Source organism: Crocuta crocuta, unplaced genomic scaffold (genome assembly GCF_008692635.1).
Source record: "Crocuta crocuta isolate KB4526 unplaced genomic scaffold, BGI_CrCroc_1.0 scaffold167, whole genome shotgun sequence".
Taxonomy (NCBI): Eukaryota; Metazoa; Chordata; class Mammalia; order Carnivora; family Hyaenidae; genus Crocuta; species Crocuta crocuta.
In genome coordinates this window covers 13,840,976-13,865,587 of record NW_027532406.1, presented here as the reverse complement: position 1 = coordinate 13,865,587, position 24,612 = coordinate 13,840,976, and the positions used below count along the sequence as shown (strand labels likewise).

Here is a 24,612-nt window from a genome sequence, read left to right as displayed (position 1 = left end):
TAAGTGGGAACTACAGTATCGGGCTCCCAAAGTAATGAGGTTTTGGTGAACTGACTGATGTGCCTGACACACTCATGACCCCCAGGATTATAATCATGGTGCTGAAGGTGAATGCCTTGAGGAGAACAAAACAGGGGAAACCCAGGATTAGCTGCGAAATCATGAACTTAATAACCACAAAGATCTACACAGAGGATGAATTTCAGTAGAGCAATTACAGAGTAACTCATTGAAAAACAACGAGCACAAATGCAAGAGGGAGCAAAGCTGACGTTGCATCAAGAAGGCAGGGAAACTTCTGGGTGGGAGCTGGATACAGTGAGCTAAGCGATAATAGAATTGGAAAGGTAGGTTAGAAATATTTTCCTGGGGCACTTCTAGTTTCTAGAATAAAAATGGTAACCCTGCTTATGAATAAGAAATTTGATACATTTCTGGTGACATTACTGTGGGGTATATACCCTGTGTCAAAAAACAGGATCCGCGTGGAGCCTCACAATGCTGGAAACTGAAGTATATTATTTTCATCATCCTAAGTGGTAGGAAATCTTACTCTTTGGAAAGTAAAATTTTCAAGAAGAGCCAATCCTTGAAATTTGGGGAACATTTAGATTTAGTCAAAACGGAAATGGACACACAAAAACACACAGTTGGTTTTCTTGTCAGCTTGCAAACAAGCTTTGAGACCAGCCCCCCCAAAAGAATCCCCCAAATAATTTGAATCATGAAAGCACTGGTAGAAGAGCTGTGTAGCTTTTACAGAAGACTACTTTGAAGGGGATGAAAGCTCTCCTGCTTTTATATTAAGGCTATGATTACAAAAATTTCATTACTTGTTTATAGACACATCTCATGCACAGTCCTAAAAAGAACTTCTGTGTCAAAGGTGAGAATAACATCCACGGGTCCTCTAATCTCTAGCAATCTGCTCAAAACCCAAGTGACTGCCAAAGGTGCTAAACCCCATACAAAAGGGACAACATGGAAAGGAAGTAAAAGGCAGGGCAGAAGTAAACACTCGTAGCCCAGCTCCCTCGCCCTAGACGTGCAATTTCCAGGAAGGGTTTTCTGGATATCCAAATACTGAAAATCTTTTATTTGGGGTAGAAATTTGATTTTGTGGTAATTTAGAAATCATTTGAGGTGTATGAAGTTACCACCAAGGATGTAAATGCAGGCTACATGTATATTGTAAACTGTTCATTCTTCACACATAAACAAATATTAAGTTACAATAATTATAAAAATATGCAATATTATCCTTCTTTATTTGTTATGGGCTCTAATTTATTCATACCTAGCACTCCTATGGGTGAATGAGCTCTTAGGACCATCTGGTTAATGACTATCTGGTTTCTGACTTTCATTTACCTAGAATGAGAGCAATAAACATTATTCATTTAACACTGTTAATATATTTCACCACCATGAATCCTGCTGATCAGTGCAGATATCCTTATGCCTTTAGATACATATCTGAGGAGACAAAGAAAGTATAAAAGTAAAAGCTAGAAAGGGCTGACACTGGTAATCTGTTACCATGGCAGCTTTGTAATCTTACTCAAAACTGACTTTAACTTCATTTCATACTTTTTCTGAATCCTTGGGAAATGGATGCTGATCATTAAGTGCTTCAGGACATACCTGCACATTGTGGACATCGAAAGCAGTTGAGTTTGTTTAGAACTGGCCAGTGAACAAGACAATGTGGCAGGTGGGGAGTGAGGACTTGGTGAGTTGGCCCAGGGCGGCTGCCCCCTGGGTGCTGGTGCCCACCATCAGCAGGCTGTTTAGAGACTGTGGTCATGACCTCCTGGCTGTCAAATGGCCCTGCGAGCCCATGCCATGATTACTGTCACCTTCCAGACTTCAGGTCTCTCCTGAAGGTCCACAAGGCGATGCATCCCACACTATAGCACCCAACCTTCCCAACACTCTACTTGAGCCATTCATGCTTTTGGTCGTGTGCTGGATGTTGTCATCCAGAAACATTTTACCCCTGAAATCTCAAGTTTCAAAATCCTACTCTCAAAGAAAAAGTCCTATCTTTATAGCCTGTGCTGGGTGAAATGTGGGTGTGGCAGCAACTCCCATCAGGAGCCGGAATCTGTTCCCCTTCTTCTAGAATCTGAGCCAGCCTTGTGACTGCATGGCCCAATGCAAAAGAATGTGGTGGTGATGCTGTGTGCGTTCCAGAGTAAGGGTCTCCAGGAGGCCTGCAGCTCAACCCTCATGCTGTTGGAATGCTGTCCTGAGGCTGTCCTCTGAGGAAGCTGGCCTAGCCCTACAGGAGACGAGAATTCCCAGTGAGAATAACCGAGATAGCTCTGCTGATGCCTTCACCAGACGCCATATAGTGTGAGGCTACCTGAATCCTCTAGCACAGCCAACTTTCCAGCTGAATGAAGTTGTGAGTGAGCCCAGCTAAGGAATCACCTAGCCAACCTACAGAATCAGGAGAAAGTATAGATTATTGTTGTAAACCACCAAATTTTGGGATGATTTGTTATCATGAGCAAGGGAGTGGGCAGAGAGAGATACACATACAGAATCCAAAGCAGAGTACAGGTTCTGAGCTATCAGCACAGAGCCTGACATGGGACCCGAATCCACAAACTGTGAGATCATGACCTGAGTTGAAGTTGGACACTTAAACAACTGAGCCACCCGGGCACCCCTGGATGATCTTTTCTACCTAGGGTTGATGGATCATGCCAATTTTCTCTTCACCATCATTCTCAGCATCTTGTATTGCATGTGTGGTATGCAGAATAATAATAATAATCTCTCAAAGATGTTCATGTCCTAATCTCTGGGATCTGTGAATAGGTTCTGTTACATGGCATGGGGAAAGAGGGTAGCAGGTGGAATGAAGGTTGCTTGTCTGCTGACTTTATTATAAGGAGCTCATTCCGCATCGCCTGGGAAGGCCCAATGCAATCTCTCAGGTTCTTTCATACAGAGGGAGGCGGAAGATCAGAGTCAGAGAGATATGTGAAGATGCTATATTGCTGGCTTTGAAGACTCAGGCAAGGGCCATAAACCAAGGAGTGTACACGACCTCTAGAAGCTGAGAAAGGAAGGAGACAGAGTTTTCTCCTAGAGCCTCCAGAAGGAACACAGCCTACCAACATCTTAATTTTAGCCCAATGAAACCCATTTCAGATTTTTAACCTCCAGAACTATAAGATAAGGGGCACCTCCAGAAGTATAAGATAAGGGGCACCTGGGTGGCTCAGTCAGTTAAGCATCTGACTTCAGCTCAGGTCATGATCTCACAGTCTGTGGGTTCGAGCCCCGCGTCGGGCTCTGTGCTGACAGCTCAGAGCTTGCTTTAGATTCTGTGTCTTCCTCTCTCTCTGCCCCTCCCCTGCTTGCTCTCTGTCTCTGTCTCTCAAAATAAAATAAAGACATTAAAATTTTTAAAAAAAGAACTATAAGATAATACATTTGTTTTGTTTTAAGCCACTAAATTTTTGGTAACTTTTTACAGCAGTGATAGCATACTTTTGCCACACAAAATGGTTTCCTAAATTCTAAGTGTTGTTTGCTGCTTCAGTCCCTTTACATATACCATTCCCTCAGCCAGTACTCTACCACTTTTTGTCTGCTTGGCAAATTCTATTCATTTCTAAAACCCTATTCAGATATTACCTCCTCTAAAAAAAACTTTCCTAATTTCCCTGCCTCCACACTGACTGATTTACTTTCTCCTCTGTATCATAAATGATTCCAGGAGAAAGAATCACAAACACACAAATATCTCCATTTTTCCTATATTAGCAAACCATAGAATGGTGGTTTGTGAAATTTTTATTTTTCCTGTGGCTACACCTTCAAAGTGCACATCTAATGCCTTAACAAATCATCAAGTGTTTCTAGGGTACTAATGTGTGCCAAGGTGCTTGGAATATGAGAGTATACCATGCCCCCACTTCTGTAAAGCTTTCTTTGACTATTCACTCTGGTCCAGAGGTCCCCCATTTTCCAATTTATTGTGACCCTCATCTGGGGACAACCATGAGCCAAATAGTGACATAGCCAAAACTGAACTCAGGTGCCCTCATCTCCTTTTCAAATCATTTCTCTTCCCAATAGTGGTACTTTCTCCCCACGGTCTGTCCTTAAGATGATGGCCTTCCTGGTGTCCTGTTCCTCTTTTAAGACACAGGCTCTTAAGAAGTGTCAGACACATTTACTATGGCTCAATGAGCATCAGAGTCCTGTCTCCATAATTCAATAATTCAGAGCCACTCAAGATTGTTTGCTCTGGTTAGGTGCATTTTAGTACAGAGTCACTTTTTTTTTTTTAATGTTTATTTTGAGAGAGAGAGGAGAGAGAGAGAGAGAACAAATGCGGGAGGAGCAGAGAGAGAGTGAGACACAGAATTTGAAGCAGACTCCAGGCTCTGAGCTGTCAGCACAGAGCCTGATGCAGGGCTTGAACCCATGAACCATGAGATCATGACCTGAGCAGAAACCAGATACTTAATCGACCAAGCTGCCCAGGTGCCCCAGTACAGAGCCACTCTTTAAGTCCAGGTGAGTGTGTAAGTCTCTTCGACCATGAGAAATTCAGATATTAGAGAGGGTGGGTAGGGAAGGTTTATCATTTGTCTACAACATCTTACTAAAGCATCTTCTAATTGCTCCAAATCACCCACCACTGGAATATACCACCTCTTCCCATCACCTGTATTGTGTTTCTTGTTCTGTCTGCTCTGTGAATCAAAGCACGGTGAGCAGTCTGCTGAAAGACAAAACTCTAAGGCCCATAGAAAGGCCTCTGTACTTCCAGTTCCATTCAGCTGTTCATAGAGAGTGTGACCAATGCTATTGCACAGACACTAAATTTTCTTGTCCTTTAGAAAAGCTTATAGTCTGAACTTTGAGAAATAATTTAACTTGGTCACTAAAAAAATAGTAGTGGAACAAATTTTTGTGAATTGGAAGAGTTAGCTCAGAAAGAAAAACTGGGAATTTTACATTATTGACAGAAACAAAAGAGAAATGTTAAGAGTTGCATAATAACTGTAACCAACAGCCAAGTTTCAGCTGTGCAGATTTCATTATCCTGAGCTCTTAATCACCAGTCCTAGGCAGGCAGGAGCTGTTCTGTGCATAATATAAACATCTCAGCTGGAATGGAGAATGGGTCCAGATCTGGGAAAGAGGCAGTCAGGGCTGGGCTGCACTTCCCTAAATCAAAAGTTTACAGAAATGTCTCCAGGTTAAAATTGTCTTTCATCATTCAAATCAACACTATTTTTTTCAACTGAAAGTTCTGATTAAAACAGAAAGGAAAAGAGCCAAGTAACAGAAAGGACAGTGCATAAGGTTCAGGAATACAGATAATACAAAGACATTTTTGAAAACATCCACTCATTATCCTCACGTGAGCCCTGTGATAATGGAGACATCCGCAAGATCAGGTTCCCTGGTGGTTTTTTTTTTTTTTAAATGTCAGTGGGAAAGTGAGCCAGGATTGGAAATAAACGTTCTATGTGTCCACTGCCCTTCATAAATGCTGCTCCAGTTTAAAAATAAGGAATAAAAAACCTAGCTTAAAAGAGGCATTAAAAATCCAGGCTAGGTTTCAAAACCACCACAAGTAAGCTATGTGCTACATTCTAGACATTCTGGTTGATTTTGTCTACAAATGTGCCAGGTGACCTCTCCTTTGGTGACTTTGCTCTTGCTACTCTACTCAGACATCCTTTCTTGTGTCCCTGACCCACCACTGCACCTTTAGGACTCAGGCAGTCTTAATTAGTTAACGAAATAATAGGCTGAGCACTTGGTTAGTGGCAGGCCTACACTAGTGAGTGGTATATATACAGTGGTAAACAAGCCATGTGCTATTCTTGCTCTCATGGACTTGAAGTCAGGTGGTAGAAACAGGTAGTTGTAATCATAAACTTGATTTAAGTTCCCTGAAGAACGAAAGGGTGTTATGAGAAAATAATGGGTGAGAGGCCTGCAGGAAAGACGAGGGAGGCCTCTGTGAGGAGGTCCCATTTTCCGTCTACTTGAAGAATAAGCAGGACCCAGTCGTGAGGAGGGTGAGGCCCAGTCATGAGCAGGCCCGCTGGAGCTCAGGGGCAGGGCAACAGGGAGAGGAAGGTTCGAAAGGAGGCAGGGGCCACATCACACATAGTCTTTTAGGCTACAAAGGGAACCTGAATTTTATTCTAAATACAGTGAGAAGACACTGAAATGTTGTAGGCAGAGGAATAACAAGTTCTGATTTGCTTTTTAAAAGCATCACTAATGGGGCACCTGGGTGGTTCAGTCAGTTAAGGGTCTGGGTCATGATCTCATGGTTGGTGAGTTCCAGCCCCTCTTCAGGCTACATGCTGATGGCGCAGAGCCTGCTTGGGATTCTCTCCCTCTCTTTCTGTCTGTCTCCCGCTTGTGCACATGCATGCTCTCTCTCTCTCTCAAAAAAAAAAAAAAAAAAAAAACACAAAAATGATTAAAAAAAAAAGTATCACTGAGACTGCTGAGACTCCTGTGTGGAGAACATACTGTGGGGAGCAGAAGGGCCAGTTAGGATGCTCCCAGGTTCTCCGGGGAGAAGGACAGGGGTTTGGACCAGGAACTGGTAGAGATGGAGCAAAACAGACAGACACAAGTTACATTTTAGAAGAAGGTGCACTTCAAGTATTCTTCCTTTATACCACCTCCTACCCTAGGAGAATGAGAATTCAACAAATTCTCATATGTCATATTGGCAATTACGCTTACAGATTTATGTACTTGCTTCCGCCTCACCAAGATTATACGTTTTTGACAGCAGAGACTGTTATTCACCTTTAAATCCTCAAGTTTTTTCAATGCCTTGGCCATATATGGCTTTTAAAAAATATTTGTTCAATGGGATATAAAAGTTCAGCCATTCCACCTTCCTAAGGAAGCCCTCAAACTCGATCTGCTTGCAGACTTGCACTTGACTATCTCTGGTGACTGATCACTCAGCCCATGGCCTTGAGAACAGCAGCATGTAGCTAAGCCTGCAGTCAGTGAGAGGAACACCTTGAGGGACATCTGTGTGGCCCATCATGATAGCAGTATTTGACAGATGGCATCACACCAGCCGTGACTCCCCATCAGGAAGAGCATCAGTAACCATGGGAACAACCAGGGACCAAGAACAACCCCCCACCCCACCAAATAAGACAGGGGCAGGAGGGACCCTCAATATAGGCACACTGGAGGTTAGGGCTGAATTTGATTTGGAAAAAAACAAAAAGGAATGTGATCATTTATCATGTTCCAGTGGCTAGAGACAATTTATGAATCTTAATAATATTCACATAAAAGTGTCTCATAAAACTCCCATCAACTTTTGGACTTTAACATCCCCATTCAAAGGATTTCTAACCTTTTTGGTGAGTCACTAACTGGTTGGGAAAGAAGGGGAAAATGGAGGCACATGTACCCACTACCCATGGAGAACAATTTATAATTGAAAGTGAATCTTGAATAATGAAACTCAATCTGTGCCTAAAAGACATCACAAGAGGCAATCGGTTGGACTTGAAGGCAAGACAGCATTGGAAGAATACATACTTTGGATCCCTGCAACACAGTCTCACTGAAATTAGCCTTATTCTACACAGAGAGCAGACTCCACGACAGTACCAGAATAGGGATAAGGAGTAACCATGTTCCAGAAGTGGGAATGATCTCTGCCAAATTCACTTCCATGAAGTCAAATGAGAAAGTCACTGAGGACCAAGCAGACTGCCCATTTCCACAGGGAAAAGAGTTGGGCTGGGAGGTACGCAGGATATCTTCGCTGCAGGTGCCCATGGCCTGGGATAATGAGAACTGGTCTGCCTTGGGACCGATGTGGCGGAAGCAAGCTGTGGAGCCACTGGAAAGTCATGAGGAACCTGGGATGCTGTCCTGGGGGAGAAGTAGTCCCAGTGAGCGCCCCTTACTGAGGATGAACCAGGTAGACAGGACTGAGCATGGAAAAGATGAATTTTATTTTGTTTTTCTTCCCCCAGCCCACTTAACCAGGCTGTTTCAGTTTTGACACTGCCACAAAAGTGATTGATCTTGTTAATGTGAGAGGGATGGGGGGAGGAGTACAACCTCTAAGACTGACCATTGGTTTATCTTCAGTGGTGACATTCCTCACTAGTGTTCTTTTTAAAAATTTTTTTAATTAAATTTTTTTAATGTTTATTAATTTGACAAAGAGACAGCATAAGCAGGGGAGGGGCAGAGAGAGAGAGAGGGAGACACAGAATCTGAAGCAGGCTCCAAGCTCTGAGCTGTCAGCACAGAAACTGATGTGAGGCTTGAACTCATGAAACTCACGGTTGGGCTGAAGTCGGACCCAACTGACTGAGCCACCCAGGAACCCCTTCATTAGTGGTCTTCTCACCTTCCACAGATGTCTCTATGTGCACAGCACTGAATAGCTTTGCTTGTCCACTCTGGAACTGGGTGGGTTCCTGAGTCACTATAGAGCCCTACCTTGGCTTCTAACAGAGCCTAGGTTATCTAAGCATTTGGCATATACTTCAATCCTTGGCCAGAGGAATCTTTTTCTATGTGGATGGAGTAAACAGAGACCAGTTAGCATATGATCTGTTAAAAATCCTGACATGAAGAGAAGTAGATGCTGTAAGAAACAGCAAAAGAGGGGTGCCTGGGTGGCTCAGTCGGTTAAGCGTCCGACTTCGTCTCAGGTCATGATCTCACGGTTCATGGGTTCAAGCCCTGCATTGGGCTCTGTGCTGACAGCCAGCTCACAGTCTGGAGGCTGTTTCAGATTCTGTGTCTCCCCCTCTCTGACCCTCCCCTGCTCATGCTGTCTCTCTGTGTCTCTCAGAAATAAAACAATTAAAAAATTAAAAAAAAAAAAAAAGAAACAGCAAAGGAAGGGGAGCCTGGGTGGCTCAGTTGGTTAAGTGTCCAGCTCTTGATTTCAGCTCAGCTCATGATCCTGTAGTTTGTGAGATTGATCCCTGCATCAGGCTCTGTGCTGACAGTGTGGAGCCTGCTTGGGATTCTCTCTCTCCCCTTCCCCCATTCATTTTTTTTTCTCCCTCTCTCTCTCTTTCTCTCTCTCAAAATAACTACATAAACTTAAAAATCAAGAAGCAGCAGAAGAAAAACATTTTAATATCTGAACCATGTAATTGATCATACAAGAGAAGATAATGAAGGTAAACAAACTAATAGCACATGAGGCTATAAGGAAGCATAAGACAAGTAAAGACCATGTAAAAGTGAAATACAAGAGAACCTAATTAAAAACCATACTGGCAATGGTAAAGAGCTTTTAAAATGTAGTACAGGCCAGACATGAGAAGCTCTATGTATAGGAAGAAGGCCATCTACAAGTGATGTAACAGAAGATAATAAAGAGGCTGACCGTTGATAGGCAATCTTCTGGATAGTATGGCTTCTTGAGGAACTAAAGGAGCAAAGTTTGATGTAATAGGACAAAATTTTCTCGATACGAAAAAGAGAAGAAGGACACAAAGAAAAGAAGATTCTAGATCTATTTTCAGTAAAAGGTTTAAATACCGTGGCAGAAAAACTGTGTAATCATCCTACAAATATTTTAGCAAAACATCTTCTAAACCTAATGGCCAAAGACATATCTTTCTAGAAGGAAATGATAATATGGACAACCACATACTTCACCAATACACTATTTTAAGACGGTAGAAAAACACGTTGAGAGCATTGAAAGAAATAGGACATAATAACAAGTTTCTGAATCTGGTCAAATTGTTATTTATGTAAAGGGAACCATAAAGCTATTTTTAGGTATAAAAGGCTCAGGGAGCAAAAACTCAGATTTCCTTGAATTAAACTGCTCAAGGATACTTGACAAAACACTCAGAGATAATTCAAGATTAAAAACTAAAACAAACAAACAAAAACGACTGTTTCCATTTAAAAGGACTTTGGAAACCAAACCAACTGAAAATATAAAACTAACCTACATAGTTATTTAGATTTTGATTTCAAAATCAGATAGAAAAATTATCTGTAAAAGATAATTATCTATGAAAGATAACTTAGGAGGTGAAAACAAAGGTAACTTGTAGTAAAAGCATAACAGTAATAACAAACCTTCACAGGCCAAAAAGCATATACTAAAAATGAAGACAAATTCTATAAGGAGAAATTAATGAAAGCTATCAACATGTATGAGATGAAGAATCAGAATCAACATCAGATTAGGAAAGTAAAAGTGAAAAACAACACAGGGAGGGCTTGAAGAGCATAAAAAGTAGTGATAAATGGGGGTGCCTGGATGGTTCAGTTGGTCAAATTCTGACTTTGGTTCAGGTCAGGTTTCACAGTTTATGAGTTCGAGCCCTACATCAGGCTCTCTGCTGTCAGCCTGAAGCCTGATTCTGATCCTCTGTCTTACTCTCTCCTTGCCCCTTCTCTGCTCCTGTGGGTGTGTGCATGTGCATGCTCTCTCTCTTTCTCTCTCTCAAAAATAAACATTAAAAAAAGTGATAAACTAACAGATATCTCATATTTAAAAAAACTCCACGATAAGAGAGTGAACTGACTTTTCAGATGTTCTTGGCACATTTACAGAAGCTGACTAATCCACCATAAGGATATTCCCCCCCCACCACAATGGATAAGTTGTATAAACCAAATTCCCTAGCCATACACACAAATAAATAAATACATGTAAAAGTTAAAGGACTAGTTTTATTGACAGCAACAACAAAAAACTCAACCACTTGGAAATCTTAAAAAATACGTTCTGATATATCCATCTAAGGAAATATCAACATAAATTGCTTATCTGATCTTGGGCCAATTACTTAATCTCTCTAAACTTCTGTTTCCTTATCTGTAAACTGGGAATAGTTGCCCGCCCCCATTGGTTGTTATAAAGATTACCTTAGATAATGCTTGTAAAGTACTTTGATCATTATGCCTGCCATCAAAAGACTACCCAAGAAGTCTTATCTATTAAGACTGTCATTATTTAAAATCATATTTATGTTGAGTTTGCATTAATATAGAAAAATGCTAATGTCACATTCTCTGGGGGCAAGAGCAGAAGAGCAATCTAAAAAACAGTTGATGAAAACCAGATAAAATAAATAAGTGTGACCCAAAATTGGATCTTGTTGTTCTTTCATTTTAAGTACCATCTTAGCATGGTGACACATCTAAAAGAAACACGAATGTGACTTTTAGAAAGCCAGGACACATGGGTATTTAAGGATTGAGGGTGTGGTTGACATGATATATTGGGCATCTTGCAGCAAAACTCCTAACTTCTTTGGGATGTGTCCCTGAAGAGTTCCACCTCTTGCGTAACTGCTCAGCTCAGTCTTTCTGCCTCTCAGGACCCCAGATATTTTCCCCTCAAATGTCTCTCTATCTACTCTCCATGATAGCCATGGCTATCTGCTTCCCTTATTTGTATCTCCATCGTTATTCCCCTTCACCATCTAAATGGATCTTCTTTGAACCCACCTTTTATTTTTCATCCAGGGGGAGGGGAGGAATAGGTGTGTATTAACATATGAATACTTAAAATTTAATAATTGTGTCTCCATCATTGAAAGGGAAGCTGTTCTTCCTGGAAGAGCAATATGTGGAAGGAAAATTGGAAGGAAGTACACTAAACAGACAACAGTGATTGTTGTTGGATACTGGGGCTATAACTTGTTGCCATTCTCCTACTTTCCTTTAGTCCAAATTTTCTATGATGAAAATATATTACCTTTTTAAAAATATTGAGATAAAAGTCATATGTCATAAAACTCACCCTTTTAAAGCATAGAATTCAAAGGTTTTTATTGTATTCACAAAGCCCTACAACCATGTCCACTATTTAATTCTAGAATATTTTCGTCATCCCCAGAAGAAACATTGTGCCCACTAGCAGTCATTCTATTCTTCACTGCCCCCCAGCTCTGGAAACCATTAATTTACTTCCTGTCTCTAAGAATTTGCCTGTTCTGTATATTTCTTATAAATGAAATCATACAATAAGCAGCCCTTTGTGTCTGTCTTCTTCTATTGAGCACAATGCTTTCAAGTTCATCCATGTTGTAGCATGTATTCATGCTTCATTACTTTTTATGGATGAGTAATATTCTTAAGTGTATTCTACAATGGGAGAAATATTTTGGTTTTTTAAAAAGCTAATGAGTTCATAAGTCTAACCCTTGATTGTTAATTCTATTAAGAGCATATATATATACTTCAATAATAATAAATGATTTTTGATGATGTATAAATTGTTTCTCAAAATCATATACTTATAAAACTTTTTGAGGCTGTTACACTTTTTTTTTCTCACTCAGACTTTCAACTAAAAAACCCCCATAGGAATCTAAATGATAATCTAGCTGAATACCAGACAAAGAAATTGAACCACAGAGAAAGACAGCTGTGGACACCCAGGACACATATATATTTCAAACAGAAGATGAAAAATTCTTGGTTTTTAAAATTTGAGTGTTCAGAGGGAATACTTAGAGTAACTGAAATGAGCAATTTTTAAAAATTGTTTGAAAATATATCACATGAAATATTCTGTGATAATCAATTGTAGTTAAGATATTTGAAGTTTGGATCAATATAGTATAATTCAGCCTTATGTTCATTAAAAAGAAAGGAGTTTCAAATCTGTTTGTATGCTTGCTGTGTATGTATCTGTGTACCTACAAATCACAAACATATAAATATTGATGCACACTCAGTGCATGAATTTAATGTTATAATCTTTACTTGGAAAGGCAGATTCTACGTGTTTTCAATTACAAGGGAGATAGTTCGATCAAAGCTGACTGCAGCTGGCTCACATCCAGTAAGGGTTCAGTGAAAAATCAAATTCTGTAAATGAATGACTTACGCAGGATGTAAAATCTGGAGCATTTCAAACACACAGAGGGTGCACTGGTGTCCAAAAGTGGGGTACTGGTGATATTGAGTCCTTGACCTAGGTGCTGCTTACAAAGTATGTTCAGTTTTCAAAAATTCATCAAACTGTATACTTGTGATCTGTACACATTTCTCTATAGATGTTATACTTAAATATTCTTTGAGTTAAAAAAACTAAAGTCACAAAGGTATTACACATTAATTTTGGAAGGCCTGTTATGAACCTTAGCTAAGGGCCAGATCAGGAAGATATGTCAAGAATTATTAGCACATTGGTTCAGTCTACAGAGAGATGTCAAAGTTGTAAATGCTGATTTGAGAAGGCTAATATCAAGTCTGTAGACCAGATACATTTAAAAATCCATCCTAATGAAGAAAGTCTCTTTTCACTGAAAGCATTCTCTGAAGATGTCACTGGGTCAGCTTCTGCAGGACCAGAGAGACCACTTGCTGTGAAACGTTCAGATACGAAGACAGTAAAGCAATTGCATTTAATCATTTAGGAGACTACAATATGCCAGTTAGGATTAGGTTACGCTCTGATTCAGACAAATGAAGAAAACTGTTTTGTTTTCTTCCCCCAGGATTTTCCCCAGGATTTTTTAGTAAATTAGAACATAAATACAAAAGTGTCATGGACAAAAAGCAGACTCTTTAAAATCTCATATTTTATTAAAGGATTTTGGCTAACATCATTCCAGCTAATGATTTCAGGACACGTTCCTATACCCTGCAACTCTAGCTATGACTTCTTACATGGAAGATTGTATGTTTTTTTTGCAAGAAGGATGAGGCGCTGTTTCTGGGAGTGGAAAATAACACCATTATTTTGGAGTGAAACTGGTACCAGTAAAATGTCCATATTTTTCATCTAATTATAAGACTTTATTTCTGGATAAATAATTAGGGTATGCAAAATGACTCTATTAAAGGAATGTTATCATATCACTATTTGTGGAAACAAAATATTGGAAACAATTTTTGAAATCCAATGACAGGAAGTTGGTTAAAAAAACCTGACAACAATAAATGTCCAAATAGTAGGAGAGTATATAACCATGAGAAATGTGTCATAGGAGTACACTGTTATTTATGTTTATGATAAATATATTTACATGAAAAGAAAATTGCAAAAAAATTTACAGAATAACCCATTCCTTAAAAATTAGGTACCTAAATATACATAGCAACATTTTGCAGAAGCATTAAGATATTAATGACAACTAGGATTATAATTGATTTAAAAATTTTTTCTTATCTATATAGTCCATCTTTTCTATGATAAACGTGTGTTATTTTATAACAAAGAAATTTTATAAAAAAGTGAGGATGGGGAGGTAGGAAAACCAGGAACTAGAATATTTATGCATGTGAGAATGCATTCTTCTTTCATTAGATGGAATTAATGTCTACTCTTTACCTTCATTCTGCATACCTTAGAAGTTTTACGTGAAGTGCCTTTCAGTGCCTGCTGCTCCAGGAACCTTTCTTTAAATTCTGAGAGCCATCCCACTCATCACCAGTGTTATCTTGGAGCTCCTGGTCATTCAGCTACCTTGACTTAAATCAAAGGAACTAACATCTCAATAGGCCCAAACACACACAAAAACCACACAGCCACTTAGCCTAGAACAATGCGGCAAGGAAACACCTGCTGAACACCAGGTATAGGAAGAAGCCAAAGGGAAATCCTCCTTCTCTAATCTTTCCAGATCAAGTCATCGGTCTTTGAGAGATTTCAATTCTTTTTCAGAAAAAGCCCTTGGGCTGACGGGGGAGGAGAGTTGGGGAGGGGGGTGATAGGCAAGAAAGAGGGCACTTGTGGGGATGAGCACTGGGTGTTACATGGAAACCAACTTGACAATAAACTATAAAAGAAAAAAAGAAAATATCATGTATAAAACTGGAAAAAAAAAAAAGAAAAAGTCCTTGGTCTACTTCAAGTAAGTGGATATTTAGAAGTATTAGAATCTGAAATATTCTAAGGGTTCACTGTTGATTTCTGTTTGATAAACACAAAGGGAAACAATTCCCCTTCTTTGAAGCCTCTTTCCAGGAGCCTTAATGATCAGCTGCCAAATTTAGCCTTGGCTGCATCTCCATTGTATCTATTATTCCTCCATGCTATTGATGTGAGGCCCAATCTCATCCGTATTTAGAGTGCACAAGAGCCAGCATCTTGATGAAAGGGGAGGTTGGTGAACATAAATTGAAAAGATCCAGGAGAACATACTGTAATGAATGGAAACATACAGCTTCATGGGTTATGGTACTAAAATTACATTCACACAAAGGAATCAATAGCCTTGGTCATATATGAAAAATAATAAAGGAGGAGGAGTTGTAGAGAAGGCAGTCAAGAGATCAGCTGACTAAAATTACTGCGGAGAATTTACTTAGTTTTGTTTTAAGTACTTTGCCTGTATAAGAATATTCTCTTATTTAAAGTTATTTATTTATTTATTTAGTAATTTATTTTTAGTAATCTCTACACCCAACAAGAGGTTTGAACCCACAATCACAACATCAAGAGGCACATGCTCTTCTGACTGAGTCAGCCAGGCACCTCAATATTATTCTTGACAGCACTATTCATAATAGCCAACAGCTGGAAACAATCTACCAGCAGTAGAATGGATAAATAAAGAATAAATTGAGCTCTAGTCATATAATGGGGTACTACACAATGGATGAACTCTTGCTACATACATTATAAATAAATCTCACAAACATAATATTGAGGGGATGAAGCCGGACACTAAAGAGATTTTGTTTATGTAAATGCTAAAAAGCAGGAAAAATGAGTCCATGGTATTAGAAGTCGAGACAGTGGTTTCCTTGTTTGGGAAGTGACTGGGTAGGGATGTAAAAAGGTGCTGGTGATTTTCGATTTCTGTATGTAGGTGATGGTTATGTGGGTGTGTTCAGTTTGTGAAAAATCCTTTAAATTATATACTTATAATTTATGTATTTTTTTTAATAAGATACACATCAATAGAAACATTTTAAATTCTGATTCCTTGGCCCTGACTAAAATCTACTGACCGTAGATTATGGTTCTCCTGGGGTAGTCCAATGCGAAGCAAAGGTTGAAACTCACTAGACCAGATGATCTCTATCTAGTGGTGTGTTAGAGCCAGCCCCTACTAGCCTGTGAGAGCTGGTTGCTAAATGCCAGGATTTTTGCAAACCTGTTAAAGCCAAATGTATAGAGTTGTCAAATTGTGATCTTGTACACCTGAAATTAATGTAATGTTGTGTGTCACTAAACTTCAGTTAAAAGAGTAAACAAATAAAATAGGGTCAGTATTAAAAATTAAATTATATCAAGTTTTGATCAAAAAAATACTAAAAACAAAGGAACTAAATGCTCAAAGCTCATCATTTTCTAATTACTTTATTATATTTTATAGTTACCTACATTTTGAGGTTATTTAGGCCAATTTTGTCTGTATGGTGGAAAGACTTCATCGCTGTGTTAATTGGGCCATCTCTCCCCAACTCCACACTCAGTGGCAATGGTAGCTTGAAATGGACCAAGGTGGGAGTCTGTATACCACAGAAATTGGCAACCACTACCAATTTAGGGCTTGCTTTGCTGTTTTGTTGCTTGACTTAAGAAAATGATTAAAAAATGTTAATAATGCAGATTAAACTTAGAAGCGTGTTACGTGTGAATAGTACATTTATGGAAATAGCGTTACAGTATTTAAAAACTATTATCCAGTTCAGCAAAGAAGTAATTCGTATCTTTGATAAATGAGTACAGTTCTGACATGCCTTCATTGTTGCACTTTTATCTTGCTAATTAACATAATGGAAAATATCAGTCAACATTTATATGGGAATTACACCCTTTCATCAATTGTACCGCAGGTAGGTTATGGATAAAAGGGTTCGGCCAAAGCCAATGAGCATTCTATAAAACCCAACTGGATTTATGGAATTTACAATAAAGAGTGTTGTATTTTTTATTATTTGTAAATTGTGTGCCACATACATTCTTTACGTCAGTAAAATTTATAATCGACTTATGTATGCACATAAATGCATTCTTTTTTTCCCAGAGAGCTGGTTGATTTACTAGCATATTGCTCTGTATATCCCCTCCATGTTTAAGATTCCATGAGTGTCTACTATGATTTAAGAAACAAGCAAACAAAATAAGCAGCCTGTAAGGCATGAGTTTCAGCATAAGATATAGTAACAACTATACTTTGGACCTTCACTGCTCAAGACATGGTCCTTAGACCAGCAGCCTTGCCAATTATGGGGAGCTTGTGAGAAATTCATAATCCCACCCCAGAATTACTGAATCAGGATCTGCATTTTATCAAGATGCCCAGGGGATTTATTTGCATGCACAATTAAAGTTGGAGAAACACTGCCTTAAAAATAAACTCCTTGGTATGAACTGAAATTTATATAACCAATTTGGGATTCATAATAAGGTTAGGGTCAGTCACTAGGTCAGCTCCTTCATAGCACAGGAAAAAACATGTAATTGCTATCCATAAACCTGAAGAAAAGGACATGCCGCTTGCAATACAGCTTTGTCAAACACTGAAAGGGAGACTGCCACCAGGAAAATAAAGGCTATTCTGGGCCACTTGGATTATTAACTTAAAAACGGGGGGGGGAGTACAAGAAGGAAAACTCACAACATCAGCTTTCCTCCATGTATGTGATGAATAGGACATGTTGCCAAAGACTTTGTTCCAGAAATCCAAAGCAGGGCAGCGACTGCCACATGACAGAGTGCGGCAGCTGGGGAGAGGAGTGTGAGCAAACACTTCCCAGGGATGTAATTTAGTCCAGGGTAGTTATCAAGTGCTGAGGGTAAAACGGGGAAACTGTAGTGCTTATGTTTTTCCTATCCATACATCAGTCAGAAGTATAGGGTGAAAGGAAAAGGCAGGGCCAGAGCACAGAGAATACTTAATGCTACAGTTAATTGAAATGATGGTAGGAAACTCTCATGTATTTTGAAATTGAAAGCAAAAATGTTCTACTGGCAGTAATATTCTTTGGAAGTATTTCTTCATTACTCAGCTGAAAATATAGTAGTGGCTTTGAGACGCAAAGGTCTGTGTGGAAAACATGTTAGATACTTAAACAGTTCTGGAAGGAAATGGGAGCCACAAATCTCCAAGAGGAGCTTGGTATTAGTTTGCGGCAGATACTGAAGCAATAAAATAATTCAAGTAAACCATAGCAACCCTAGAATACAAAGAAAACAAATGTAGTTGTGACTGGACCACTGGTACCCCAAGAGACCCCAGTGCATGTTTTTACCCAAGAAAAAAGTTACTGTAACAACCCCCTGCAATATCAGAATTCAAACAACTCGAGTTCATTTAGGGGAAAAAATGATATGACTGCCCTAGTGTGTTATAACATTTTCCCTTGAAGTACTCTAGAAATGCTTAGAAGAGAACTATACCTTACTGAGCAACTACTATGTGGTTTACATGTGTCATTTCATAACATCCTCATAATCCTCTAAGAGAGGTGATACTATTTGCATTTCATAGATAAGGAAAATGAGGTCCAAAGAAGTATTTCTCCATCACATAATCTATAAAGAGCCAGAGCTCCAAGACAAAATTGAAAAGCTCCATACTTGATGAAAACTGATTATTCCACGAAGACAGGGTGGTGGGGATGGGAGTGTGGGGCTGATATGCTTTAAGTAAGCAGGAAGACTGTTCTACACAAGCATCAATGAAGAGAAGTCAGGTTTCTCTTAGTGCCCTGAGATTATCACCCATTTAGGGATGTATCTTACATTTAAGATGGATTTCAAACTTGATAGTTGTAATTTTGGCTATGCTGGAGGCTTTGGAAGACTTGTCACAGTTCAGGCAGTGTTATGTCCTAGAATTGAGTCCTGGGCTCAGACTTGGGAACCCAGGTTCACTTCCAGCTGCATTAGATATTAATCATGAGAGAGGGTAAGGTCTATCACTTCTCTAGGTTTTTTCACTTACATGAGGTTGTCTTAAGTATCTTTGAGGACCTTTCTGGATCCATGATTCCACCCTCCACAACTCACCTGTTTTAAGATCTGACTTTCATCAAAACATGTTAGAAATGACCTGGAAGGTTAACAAATTTATCTGAACAAGCTGCCTATGGAGTTCAAGTCAGATTAAAAACAAAGCAAACCAAACAAAAACCTCATAACAATAATTATTTAACCTCTGTACTCGGCCATCTCAAAACTAACCTGGAATAAACCTGGTTTAAAGTAATTTTCCCCCCTTAGGAATTCATCTAAAACAAATATATGTTCAAGTTCTTAAGCAGACCTGGTTCAAATCCAAGCTCTACTTTCGATTGCTCTTTGAACTTAGTATATCTGGAGTTCCACTTTTTGCTTCCATAAAATTGGAATTGATAATGAAGATTAGTCGAAATGTAGTAAAATGTCTGGCATCTAGTAGGTGCATAATAATCGCTGGTTATTGTTATTCCAGTGCTCATTAGGGGTTTGGACTATGGTTGAGTAACAATTCAAAGAACTTTCTTCACAGAGAGATGGAGCCTGAGACAGTAACTCATTAGTACTGGGAACTTGGCATCAAAATGTATCTATGCACTAAATTAACACAGGTGCAGAATGGAGAAATGTCATTGCTTCTTCTGGACCTACTGGCATCCCTTTCTTTCTCTGTAAAACTTCCTAATTCACCCCTTCGTGGATAAAACCTTACCAGAGACATGCTACACACTTGATGGGACAGCTGGAGAGAGTGTTTGAAGAGAGAAGTGTCATGAGACATCTGGAAAGAGTGGCTGTCATACCCAAAGGTCATTTCAGATTCTTAGTTGCCCATTTCCCAATTTATGCTCTATGTGCATAAGGAATATAGGATTTCAGGAAGAGGATGTAGTACTTTGTTTATAAAGTTAAAAAAGAAAATTCTGATGCTGACATATAAATAACCAGTCCATATACATCCCATCCATTTGAGTGACTGCCTCTTGGTCTCCACACCAAAGCTTGCCCCCGCTTCAGCCCTCTCCCACTATTCTACCTCCCGCCTCTGTCTATACAACATAAGCCACTCTTTTGTGACTTTGTTTTCTTCCTTCTCCAAAGTTTGTTTTGGTGTTGTGAGGTTGTTGGAAAGCCTGAGTAGAGAAAAGAAGATGAACACAAAAACCAAATTCATATCACATGTATTCTTTGAACCTATTTACAGGAAGCCAAAGTGAGGCCTTCAAATAAAGAGACTAAATTGCCTGTTTTCCAAAAGGAAGACCAATAGAAAAGATTTTTTAAAATTCCTGTTTTCTACAGGTAAATTTCCCAAGTGAAAAACATAATAAAATTTCAAGTGTTTCCACATGTTTTGAGATAGGTCAAGCATATTAACCAAAGCCTTCTGAAGTTCAATAAAGCAAATGAATGATGGCCAATTAAATTATTATTAGGGATAACATGCTAATTATAAGGTCTCTTTTGCTGTTAACATATGATTCAAAGTATAATTTTACTTTTTTACTTATTTATTTTTAGATTTTTTTAAAGTAAACTCTACACCCAGCATGGGGTGTGAACTCAGGGCCCCAAGATCAAGACTCACATGCTCTAGACAGCGCCCTTAATTTTACTTTTAAAAAAATTATAGGTTTATAGTTGCTATACTGATATTTTTATGACATATCAGTGTTACAGTTAACCAAATATCAGTTGATGGTGAGGTCTTAGCCTATAATGGGATCTTCTCAGTGCTCTTATGATCTATTCTGTAATGATACACTATATAACAGCTTATATAGGACAATGCCGTTATATAGGACAGCTTATAACAACCTCTTAAATGCTTAAAAGTATCTCTTAGCTAATTAAGTTTTTAGGGCTATTAGCTTGAGTTGGAGATATTAGCACATTTTTTAAAAGATGATATATGAAAGTTTTATTTATTAATTGTTCTCCATTTCATTTTTTATTACTTTTTTGTATAATACTCCCTACAAAGGATTATTATATTGTACTCTAACAACTGTTACAAATTATTCTGCAAAAAGTAGGCAAGAAAGGAAGAGAAGTCTATCAAACCTGGTAAAAATTGAAAATGTCCTGCTTAATCTTTACTGGTCATTTTCAGGACTTTGCTTGGGATTTATCTATTATGCATCCAAATCTATCTGCATGGCCCATTTTAGACAAATTGAGGTTCCAAAAGGAATTGAGTGCTTTAAAGTATCATGCTAAATAGTAAAGCTTTCTGAAAGATGTTGTGCAGATTCAAACAGTTGACAATTTTGTTACAATGCTTTTGAAGCAATAACACCTTTGAGTTTGAGATACTGTAATTTAGCAGTTCTAGATGACTGCATAATCTCTCCCTGTTGGGTTGAAATTCTACCTTCTGTCTTTTCCTAAACTTGCACTCATTTATCCAGACAAAATATGGGCTTGGAATTTCTTCCACACATACCTGGAATTGCAAAATTTCCATTTTCAGAATGGGAAATGCTGAACTTCTCATAAATGTACCATTGACCTCCCAATTCAGCCTTTTGGCATATATGATCTTGATTTATTCTCTAACTTTTCATACATGAATGTTTAATATCTTGCCTTTTAAATAAATCTGTTTGTAAGATGCTTAAGACCAGAGATCCCCTGATAAAAACTTTTTTTTAAATCTTAGTGCCATGCCAGAAAATACACATGAATACTTATTATTTCATTATTTTATTTAAGGGAATGGTCATTATTCTTTTGCCCGTTGGGCCATTTCATGTTATTATATGAACTGTAATCACCACGTTATCTTAGGCAAGTCACTTAACCTTTCTTGGCCCCAATTTCCCCATTGGAGAAGGATTTTTCAACTAGAAAGTTTAGGTTTTAGAGTAAGACAGAACTTATAAAAATATCCTGTTTCTTTCTAAAAGTAGGAATTGGATATATTATCTAGCCTCTCTGAACTCCCAATTCTTCACTGGTCTTACGGGAATCAAGAGAGTGGTTTCACTCCATAGGGTTTTTTGGTGCAGAATGAGAACATAAATGTAAAGAATGCAGCACATTAACTGAACTTTGGTTCATACTAAAAAACAAGCTATTATTATATCAAGTTTCTTCTAGCTCTAGAGTGTTAAGATCAGGAAAGAAGTAAAACTTTAATTATCAGACATCCAGATCACCAGTATCTGCAATGATTCTGGCGTCACTCTGATCCTCAACATAAAAAAAAAAGTCAAAGTACAAACCGATTCAAGGTACATTTTAGTGCCATTTTACTCACAGAGTAAATAAAATTATTTTATTAATCATTGAACTTGTGATATTCATAATTGAGTCCCTGAAAAAAATGTTAAAGTCAAGTTGTTTTAAGACAAATGACTAAGAAACCTGTTCTGAAATAGATGCTCAGAATTAGACACAGGATATCATCAAACTATGGGCATGGGTTTGCACAAAGACACTGACCTGTCTTGCTGGAAGTGAAGAACAGAACACCCTGCTCACAGCTGGGCTTACCTACATAGGAGAGAGAAACACTTTATAAGACTGCTGCCCAGGAGCACATGGGAACCACTGACATTTTCACCACACAATTTTCCATCCCCTCCCCCCCCCCCAAAGGGCAGAATCTGCTTTACTTCTGCTAAGTGCCGGTGTTAAAGTGGCATTTCTTTGGGTCAAACACATCTTGAAATAGCTAGGTTAACATTTTGTAACATTTGTGAAAATATATTTCTGAGCATTTGGGAATGATACAAAAAAAGCACATAACCCAAACCAACGGATAGGAATAAGGAAAACCTTATAGGCATTTTAGCACATAGAAATCACACACATGGAAACACTACTCCTCCCGGATAACATTTTTTGGCAATATTATCATAAGTATGATTCTAGTTTTTTTCTTTTAAATCACATTTGTATAGTTTGTAACTTGTGTTGTTGGGAGAATGACATCAAATCATTTGTGTTTCTATTTTCACCTCTATGCTCACACACGGCACTACATACTTAAATTTGCACTACCTTCAAAATTTGGGAAAATAACAATCAATGTTAGATGAATACTGACCATGATTTAATGCTTCCCAATAATCATTTCAAAGTCTTCCTCACTGAGAGGAACCAGTTAAACCTCTTGCCCACTATGTCTACATATGATTCAGGAATCTCAGAGGCAACCTAATATAATAATTTACTGCCTACTCCACCTGCAGAGCAGTAGGCAGGCATTATTTATATCAAAAATAACTCGGGTTTATTTTCCAGCAACCAGTGACTCTTACGCATCAACAAAGTTATTGGAAAGGAGATATAATTCCAAGTTTCTAAAGAGTGTTTGCAAACAAACTTATCAATGTATGTTTAGAAAAGCCTGAAGCTTGCAGGGGGTCACACAAACACAGCCCATTGGCTATTTATATCTGCTGACAGTGAGAGGACTTTACACAAAGATGAAAACTACTGATAACAATATTTTCCTCAGTTTAGAGAGGATACACAGGACAGTGTAGAGTATGCAGCACAGCCCTGGTTGAGGACAAGGGAGCCCCAAACTAGAGAAACCTCAAGTTGAGCATCTGGCTGGAGTCCAGCAGAACTGCATGAACAGAACAGGCTGGGGGTAGTTCAAAGTCAAGGCAACTCTTCTGGTCTTAACTTCATGGATCTTCCTAGGTCTGCGTGCCTTTGTATCTATATCAACCTTCATGCATTTCCCACCCCCCAGTAAATGTGTACAGTCAGCCCGAAAGGCACAGCTTGTGTGCTGACGTGCAAAGCCAAGTCAAAACCCTGTGCTTGGCGCTCCCTTCTAACTTTCTGGCTTGTCCAAGTCTAAATATTGACATTGCTCCTCAGTTGAGATGTTTGATACTGCTGAGGATGGAAAAGGCGAAGCTAAAAGTAGGATCTAATGATATATTTTTACATAGTTGTGCCTTCCTTCCACTTCTAATACTTCCGCCTCTTTTCTTTCTTTTTCTTTTTTCTTTCTTTCTTTTTCTTTCTCTTTCTTTCTTTCTTTCTTTCTTTCTTTCTTTCTTTCTTTCTTTCTTTCTCTCTCTCTCTCTCTCTCTCTCTCTTCCTTCCTTTTTCTTTCTTTTGGGAGAGGGTGTTGTATTCCCATGTCTGCACATCTCCCCCTCTCCACCCCTCACCCCATTGTTCTCCCCGATAGCTGAGCACACAGAAACAAGGTAAGGTGTTTTGCAAGCCCCTCATGGCACCTCCTGCTGTTGTCACAGCAACTCACAACAGACTCCATAGACACCGGGCTGGGGGTGGGGAGCGCCAAACTGTGGGCTGACCCGTCGACTCTCGAGGGGGTGCAAGCGCTTAAGGGACTAGCGATCCACCTTTTCAGGTCCTCCGGCTCCCCACCACTGTTCTTCGAAGGAAAAGAGACCTCTCGTCGACGCAGCACCACCCCCTCCCTGGCGCCGCCAGTCTGCTAAGGGTGCCTGTTGTACATTTTCTCAGCTCCAAGAAGGGGTGCGGCTGTGCGGGCGCTCCTAGAAATCGCTTCTGTTTGCCTCCGCCGTGAGGGTTCCGGGCCTCGCAGATAGGCGAGGGAGGCTCCCACCGCAGCTCGGTCCCTCAACTCTCTCTCGGGACGCTGCGGGCCGCGTGGCGCGCCCCCGGGGCCCCCACATGCCTCCCGCGGGGGCCCGGGCGGTGGGGGGCTCCGCGGCGGCTGCTCCAAGAATAAGTTTCATACCATAGCG

General features: G+C 39.3%; 1 protein-coding gene across 7 annotated transcripts in view; it reads right to left on the bottom strand.

Moving 5' to 3' along the window:
• The window catches only part of RHOBTB1 (Rho related BTB domain containing 1), a 120,373-nt gene that overhangs the window by 39,220 nt on the left and 56,541 nt on the right, over window positions 1-24,612 (bottom strand). For 6 of the 7 annotated variants that reach the window (XM_077778550.1, XM_077778552.1, XM_077778551.1 and 3 more), the window contains one exon: window positions 22,352-22,402. The exons of the other annotated variant lie outside the window; for it this stretch is intronic. The gene's annotated coding sequence lies outside the window, so the exon portion shown is untranslated. The remainder of the gene's footprint in view (window positions 1-22,351; window positions 22,403-24,612) is intronic. 7 annotated transcript variants of the gene reach the window in all.